The sequence below is a fragment of the Haematobia irritans genome, chromosome 1 (genome assembly GCF_050003625.1).
Source record: "Haematobia irritans isolate KBUSLIRL chromosome 1, ASM5000362v1, whole genome shotgun sequence".
NCBI lineage: Eukaryota > Metazoa > Arthropoda > Insecta > Diptera > Muscidae > Haematobia > Haematobia irritans.
In genome coordinates this window covers 130,454,326-130,463,298 of record NC_134397.1, presented here as the reverse complement: position 1 = coordinate 130,463,298, position 8,973 = coordinate 130,454,326, and positions in this window count along the sequence as shown.

Below are 8,973 nucleotides of genomic sequence, written 5' to 3'. Positions count from 1 at the left end.
GTTAACGTTTAGGCCGCATTGCGTACCTAAAAACTCCCAGCTTTCCGCCCAGGAAACACGAGCGGGGAAGTCTTCCCACTGGTAATGATAAAACCTTATTTACGTATGAGAAATGAAGTTTGATAGTCTCTGCGAACATACTGGGTATACCAGTTTCAATTGGCAACATATAATTTAGAGTGTTGATAGGCAGATGCATTATCTTCTTGATGAAAACTCTGAGGAGCTTCTCCACTTGGTCGTAGCTCTGAAACCCTCATATCTGAGCTCCATAGAATAAAATCGTTTTGGCAGCTGTATCGAACATTTTCAGTTTCTTTGAGAGCGATATTTTCCCATTATTCACATATCGCTGCCATGGTGATGTAATGGCCATTTTCGCCGTCTGTAGTTCGACCCTAAGGTGGCTATTAATGGAAAGGTTATTAGGCTCCGTGCCTTAAACCCAAGCCAAATCCGCCCTTATCCTGCTCCCCTTCCTAAAAATAACAATCTTAGATTTAGTTAGATTCAGCTTAAGAGCCCATAGTGAGCAATACTCCCATAATTTGTCTATCATCGCTTGTAGTTTTATAGGCTAGTAATTTTATATTCTTCTCTCCAATGAAAAAAACCATCTGGTAGTTAGTACACTATGTAAGTCATTCAGGCAGAGTGAAAAAAGAGCTGGGCTTAGCAAACATCCCTGTCTAACCCCTTGGGTGACTGCAAAAGGTTCAGAGAGTGAGGAACCATCCCAGACCTGACTGAAATTATTCTCGTAAATCGATTGCAATATATTTATCATCTAAGAAGAAAGACCTAGCGTTGAGAGCTTATAGAAAAGCGAGTTTCGGGGGGAACGGATGTCCACCATTTTAACAGCCGTTGTACCGAATTTGCATCACTTCTTAAGGTGTGATCCGAATTCAGTGTTTTGGATGTGTATTAAAAAATTTTATGATATTTTGCAAAATAAATAACTTTTTATAATTTTTTATGAGTTTAAATGCATTCGAGCTCTTGTCTGAAACGTTTGACCTTAAAACTTTTCAAAAATTCGCACTTTTTATACCCTGCTCCACACTGTGGAACAGGGTATTATAAGTTAGTGCATATGTTGGCAACACCCAGAAAGAGACGACATAGACACATGGTGTCTTTGGCAATAATGGTCAGGGTGGGCTCCTGAGTCGATATAGCCATGTCCGTCTGTCCGTGAACACATTTTGTAATCAAAGTCTAGGTCGCAGTTTTAGTCCAATCGACTTCAAATTTGGCACAAGTATGTGTCTTGGCTCAGAATAGATCCCTATTGATTTTGGAAGAAATCGGTTCAGATTTAGATATAGCTCCCATATATATATTTCGCCCGATATGGACTTATATGGCCCCAGAAGCCAGAGTTTTACTCTGATTGGCTTAAAATTTTGCACAAGAAGAACAATTAGTACTATAGTCAAGTGTGCCAAATTTCATTGAAATCGGTTCAGATTTAGATATAGCTCCCGTATATATCTTTCGCCCGATATGCACTAATACGGTCCCATATATCAGATTTAGATATAGCTCCCATATATATAGATCGCCCGATTTACACTCATATGACCACAGAGGCCAATCTTTAGCTCCGATTTAGTTGAAATTTTGCACTGGGAGTAGAATTAGCATTGTAGCTATGTGTGCCAAATTTGGTTGAAATCGGTTCAGATTTAGATATATCTCCCATATATAGCTTTCGCCCGATTTACACTCATATGACCACATTGCACAGAGAGTAGAATTAGCACTGTAGCTATGCGTGCCAAATTTGGTTGAAATCGGTTCAGATTTAGATATAGCTCCCATATATATGTTTTTCTGATTTCGACAAAAATGGTCAAAATACCAACATTTTCCTTGTAAAATCGCCACTGTTTAGTCGAAAAGTTGTAAAAATGACTCTAATTTTACTAAACTTCTAATACATGTATATCGAGCGATAAATCATAAATAAACTTTTGCGAAGTTTCCTTAAAATTGCTTCACATTTAAATGTTTCCCATATTTTTTTACTAACATTGTGTTCCACCCTAGTGCATTAGCCGACTTAAATTTTGAGTCTGTAGATTTTGTAGAAGTCTATCAAATTTTGTCCAGATCGAGTGATATTTAAATGTATGTATTTGGGACAAACCTTTATATATAGCCCCCAACACATTTGACGGATGTGATATGGTATCGAAAATTTGGATCTACAAAGTGGTGCAGGGTATAATATAGTCGGCCCCGCCCGACTTTAGACTTTCCTTACTTGTTTTAGAATGGATTTAGCACTTTTTTCGACAAAATTTTAATAATTTGTACCACTTCATTAATTCTTACTCTGTTTTTAACATATATGAAAAAAAAACAAGTAAAGGGTGATTTGTTAAGAGCTTGATAACTTTTTTTTAAAAAAAAAAAACGCATAAAATTTGCAAAATCTCATCGGTTCTTTATTTGAAACGTTAGATTGGTCCATGACATTTACTTTTTGAAGATAATTTCATTTAAATGTTGACCGCGGCTGCGTCTTAGGTGGTCCATTCGGAAAGTCCAATTTTGGGCAACTTTTTCGAGCATTTCGGCCGGAATAGCCCGAATTTCTTCGGAAATGTTGTCTTCCAAAGCTGGAATAGTTGCTGGCTTATTTCTGTAGACTTTAGACTTGACGTAGCCCCACAAAAAATAGTCTAAAGGCGTCAAATCGCATGATCTTGGTGGCCAACTTACCGGTCCATTTCTTGAGATGAATTGTTCTCCGAAGTTTTCCCTCAAAATGGCCATAGAATCGCGAGCTGTGTGGCATGTAGCGCCATCTTGTTGAAACCACATGTCAACCAAGTTCAGTTCTTCCATTTTTGGCAACAAAAAGTTTGTTAGCATCGAACGATAGCGATCGCCATTCACCGTAACGTTGCGTCCAACAGCATCTTTGAAAAAATACGGTCCAATGATTCCACCAGCGTACAAACCACACCAAACAGTGCATTTTTCGGGATGCATGGGCAGTTCTTGAACGGCTTCTGGTTGCTCTTCACTCCAAATGCGGCAATTTTGCTTATTTACGTAGCCATTCAACCAGAAATGAGCCTCATCGCTGAACAAAATTTGTCGATAAAAAAGCGGATTTTCTGCCAACTTATCTAGGGCCCATTCACTGAAAATTCGACGTTGTGGCAGATCGTAAGTCTATTCATGATGAAATGTCAAAGCATACTGAGCATCTTTCTCTTTGACACCATGTCTGAAATCCCACGTGATCTGTCAAATACTAATGCATGAAAATCCTAACCTCAAAAGAATCACCCTTTATATACGGCCGTAAGTTAGTCCATACGTGATTTATATTAGACAAACAAGATATGTATAGGTTAATCTACAACTAATTACGAATCGATATGGACTTTTGCACGGTACGTAGGGAGCCAGAATTGAAATATGGGTGTCGCTTATATGGGGGCTATATACAATTATGAACTTGATATGGACCAATTTTTGTGCGATTGGGGATCGATTTATCTGAGGGCTATATATAACTATAGATCGATATGGACCTTGTTAGGCATGGTTGTTAACGGCCATATACTAGCACAATGTACCAAGAGGCTCCAAAACCAAATCTCGGGATCGGTTTATATGGGGGCTATATATGCCCAGCAAAAAATTTTGGAAGTTCTTCCAAAGGCACAACTTTAAAAGCACTTCCATAAGATGCACTCCCAATGATGTTCTTTACTTTAACTACCCAGGAAGTTCTTTTAATTCAATTTTTTATGACTTGGTTTTTTCATACTTTTAATGGGTACACCCAGAGAAGGAATATGATCACCTCAAACATGTTTTAAGAGTTGTTCTTTTTGGATGGCGACCATGTAACATGGTTTTCGCAACCATGTTATTTTCTCGGAAATCATGTATCTGATTTCGGCAAGCAGGTTATATTTGACGAGAAAATAACATTTTAGTGACAAATATGTTACATGGTCACCATACAAAAATAACATTTTGCTCTTGAAACATGTTTGAGGTGATAATATTCCTTCTCTGCGTGTAATTTTAACTTTTTTTGTTTCAAATAGAGTAAGAATTCATAAAATGATACAAATCATTTAAATTTTGTCGAAAAAAATCCTAAATCCAATCTGAAAAAATTGTGAATTTTTGAAAGTATTTGAGGTCAAACGTTTCCGACAAGCGTTCGAATCCATTAAAAATTATAAAAATTATTTATTTGACAAAATATCACAGAATTTTTTAATTTACATCCAACATTGAATTCGGATCACACCTATAGAAGTGATGCAAATTCAGTGCAACGGCTGTTGAAATGGAGGACTTCCGTCCTATGACAAGCCCATGTTAAATTCATCGCTTCTGCGTCAATTTTGCACCACTTCTGGATCCGAAAAGAACATTTGCATTACTTTTTAGGCAACACTTTTTTTGCTGGGTAATTATGGACTCATATGGACCACTTTTGGCATGGTTGTTAAATATCATATACTACCACCACGTACCAAATTTCAACTAGATCGGATGAATTTTGCTTCTCCAAAAGGCACCGGAGGTCAAATCTGGGGATCGGTTTTATGGGAGTTATATATAATTATGGACTGATATGAACCAATTCCTGCATGGTTGTTGGATACCATGTACTAACATCACGTACCACATTTGAACTGAATCAGATTAATTTTGCTCTTCCTAGGGGCTCCGGAGGTCAAATCTGGGGATCGGTTTATATGGATGCTATATATAATTATGGACCGATTGCGACCAATTTTGGCATGGTTGTTAGAGACCATATACTAACACCATGTACCAAATTTTAGCCAAATCGGATGAGTTTTGCTTCTTTTAGAGGGTCTGCAAGCCAAATTTGGGGGTCCGTTTATATGGGGGCTATACGTAAAAGTGGACCGATATGGCCCATTTGCAATACCATCCGACCTACATCAATAACAAGTATTTGTGCCAAGTTTCACGTGGGTAGCTTGTTTCGTTCGGAAGTTAGCGTGATTTCAACAGACGGACGGATGGACGGACATGCTCAGATAGACTCAGAATTTCACCACGACTCAGAATATATATACTTTATGGGGTCTTAGAGCAATATTTCGATGTGTTACAAACGGAATGACAAAGTTACTATATCCCCATCCTATGGTGGAGGGTATAAAAACAATGTCGTCCTCGTGCAAAAGTAATTTTATATTCTTCTCTCCAATGAAGAAAACATCTGGTAGTACACTATGGAAGTCATTCAGATAGAGTGAAAAAAGAGCTGGGCTTAGCAAACATCCCTGTTTAACCCCTTGGGTGACTGCAAAAGGTTCAGAGAGTGACCATCCTCCCAGACCTGACTGAAATTATTCTCGTAAATAGATTGCAATATATTTATCAGAAAGACCTAGCGTTGAGATCTTATAGAAAAGCGAGTTTCGGGGGATCATATCGAACGCCAAGGAGAAATCGACGAAGAAAGCGTAGGTGTTCTTTTTGTCCTTGCGATTTAATTGAATTATGCTTGTGAGATTAAAAATGTTATCTATCGTTGAATAGCCACGTCCAAACCCTGCTTGAGTTTGTCATAGAACGGATGTCCACCATTTTAACAGCAGTTGCACTTAATTTGCATCACTTCTTAAGGTGTGATCCGAATTCAGTGTTTTGGATGTGTATTAAAAAATTGTATGATATTTTGCAAAATAAATAACTTTTTATAATTTTTTATGAGTTTAAATGCATTCGAGCGCTTGTCTGAAACGTTTGACCTCAAAACTTTTCAAAAATTTGCACTTTTTCTAGAATGGATTTAGCACTTTTTTCGACAAATTTTTTTAATAATTTGTACTACTTCATTAATTCTTACTCTGTTTTTAAACTATATGAAACAAAAACAAGTATATACGGCTGTAAGTTCGGCCAGCCCGAAGCTTATGTACCCTCCACAATGGATTGCGTAGAAACTTCTACTGAAGACTGTCATCCACAATCGAATTACTGGGGTTGCGGTAACACTTGCCAATGGCAAGGTATCTTAAAACTTCCTAACATCGTCTTCTAAATTACAAGGTAGTCCATACGTAGTATATATTAAACTAAAAAAGGCCGATTAAATACGTATATAATTATGTTTAAAGTTTCTATAGAAATAAAATTTTGACCAAATAAAATTTTGACAACATTTTCTATGGAAGTTAAATTTGGAAAAAATTTTCTATAGAAATAAAATTTAGAAAAAAATTTCTATAGAAATAAAATTTTGACAAAACTTTCTATAGAAATAAAATTTTGACAAAATTTTCTATAGAAATAAAATTTTGACAAAATTTTCTATAGAAATAACATTTTGACAATGTTTTCCATAAAAATAAAATTTTGGTAGATTATTTATGGCTCGAGTGGCAACCATGAATATGAACCGATATGGACCAATTTTTGTGTGATTGGGGATCGGCTATATATAACTATAGACCGATATGGACCAATTTTGGCATGGATATTAGCGGCCTTATACTAACACCACGTTGCAAATTTCAACCGGATCGGATGAATTTTGCTCCTCCAAGAGGCTCTGGAGATCAAATCTGGGGAACGGTTTATATGGGTGCTATATATAATTATGGACCGATATGGACCAATTCTTGTGTATTTGTTAGAGACGACATTCTTACACCATGTTCCAAATTTCAACCGGATCGGATGAATTTTGCTCCTCCAAGAGGCTCCGGAGGACAAATCTGGGAATCGATTTATATGGGGGCTATATATAATTATGGAACGATATGGACCAATTTTTGCATGGTCATTAGAGAACATATACCAACACCATGTACCAAATTTCAGCCGGATCGGATGAAATTTTCGTTTCTTAGAGGCACCGCAAGCCAAATCGGGGGGGATCGGTTTATATTGGGGCTATATATAATTATGGACCGATGTGGACCAATTTTTGCATGGTCATTAAAGAACATATACTAACACCATGTTCCAAAATTCAGCCGGATCGGATGAAATTTGCTTCTCTTAGAGGCTCCGCAAGCCACATCTGGGGATCGGTTTATATGGGGGCTATATATAATTATGGACCGATGTGGACCAATTATTGCATGGTTGTTAGAGACCATATACTTACACCATGTAGCAAATTTCAGCCAGATCGGATGAAATATGCTACTCTTATAGGCTCCACAAGCCAAATCTGGGGGTCCGTTTATATGGGGCTATACGTAAAAGTGGACCGATATGGCCCATTTGCAATACCATCCGACCTACTTCAATAACAACACTTGTTCCAAGTTTGAAGTCGATAGCTTGTTTCGTTCGGAAGTTAGCGTGATTTTAACAGACTGAGCAATATTTCGATGTGTTACAAACGGAGTGATTAAAGTTAATATACCCCTATCCTATGGTGGAGGGTATAAAAAAAACTAAAAATGACCTATTAAAAATGTGAAAAATGCTGGTTAATCAAAATTGAATCAAAATAACCTCCTGGGTAGTTAAAATAAAGAACTTCTCTGGAAGGACATGGAAGTACTTTAAAAGTTGTGCTTTTAGAAGAACTTCCAAATTTTTTGCTGGGTAGTTTATTGAACATGAAAGATTGAGGAATTGATTATGAAGCTACTGAAAAGAAAACGCAATTTCCACAATATGTTTCTTTGCTGGCTAATGCAAGTTTCCATAGTCTTTAGTGTAGATCTGGCTGGGTGAGATAATTTTATTTGGGTCTTATATATTAATTTTCTATGGAAATTACATACACTCAAAAAAAGTGAACCCTCTATTTCACTAAAGCCAATTTAACTTTATTTTAGTTCACGATATGTTTGGAGAAAGTTCCCTTCCGGGAAAAATTATACACAAATGAAGCATAGAGATTTACTAAATTCATACTTCTCACAAAATAGTCCATTATTTCTTTTAATTTGTAAAGTTTACAACAAATGCGCCCATCTTGAATTTCACTAAAGACTTTCTTGCAATTTTCAACTTCAATTTTTTCTTCAAACTACAAAATTTTCTTCAACAAGTGGAAAAAAATAAATAATTATGCCAAATAAGTTTTCTTGAAATTGTCGAAAAATATTAACTTATTTTTAAAATTAACCAAAATTTTTCTTCCTGGTGGGTTCACAGTTTTCTCAGTGTACAAGAATTATTCCACACCACCACTGTGCATCATCTTCTCACATAGCTACAATTTCTTAATCTTATTTTTGATTTTTGTTTGTTGCTACACTAATGCAACAATAAATCCAAATATATTTTTATTTAATTTTTTTTAATCTTTCACACCCAAGGAAATTCGCTTGCGAAGGCTTTGCCAATTTGTTTTGCGTTTAAATGGAAAAATATATTTATACAAAAATATATGCCGAAAATAAAAAGTGAAAAAGTTACAAAATTAGTTTTATATTTTATTTTTTTGTTTTTAATTTCTTCATTCAAATGAACTTGCAAGGCACAACTTCTAAAGCAAAGCAAAGGATATGACAAGCCCATGTAATCCAATTTTACACTACTTCCGGATCAGAGATAGGGGATCCAAACTACGTTTCTGCTGGGATATCGCAAACTGAAACGCTCGTAATCAAAACCAAATCCCTTAAGAATAGGCCAAAATCTTTACATATAAGTAAATTTTTTTGGGTGTTGAAAGTCGATTTAACATCATCGTTAAGTGCCGAATTTAATTTGAGTTAGATTTAGAGAAAGACACCATTTATATGTTCCGATTTAGGTAAATATGACCATATACCCAGAAAAAGACAGAGAGAGAGAATACCCAGAATTTCATAGAATACATAAAGATTAAGATTGTCCAACCAAAAATTCAGTACCTATATGTGCGAGATCCACAGCTAAATCGCTAGAATAAATACGCTTTTTTAAAATTGCATGGTTGCTACGTCCCCTTGCATTCCAAGGTTCGGGGGTTCGATCCCTGCTTCGACCGAAAAC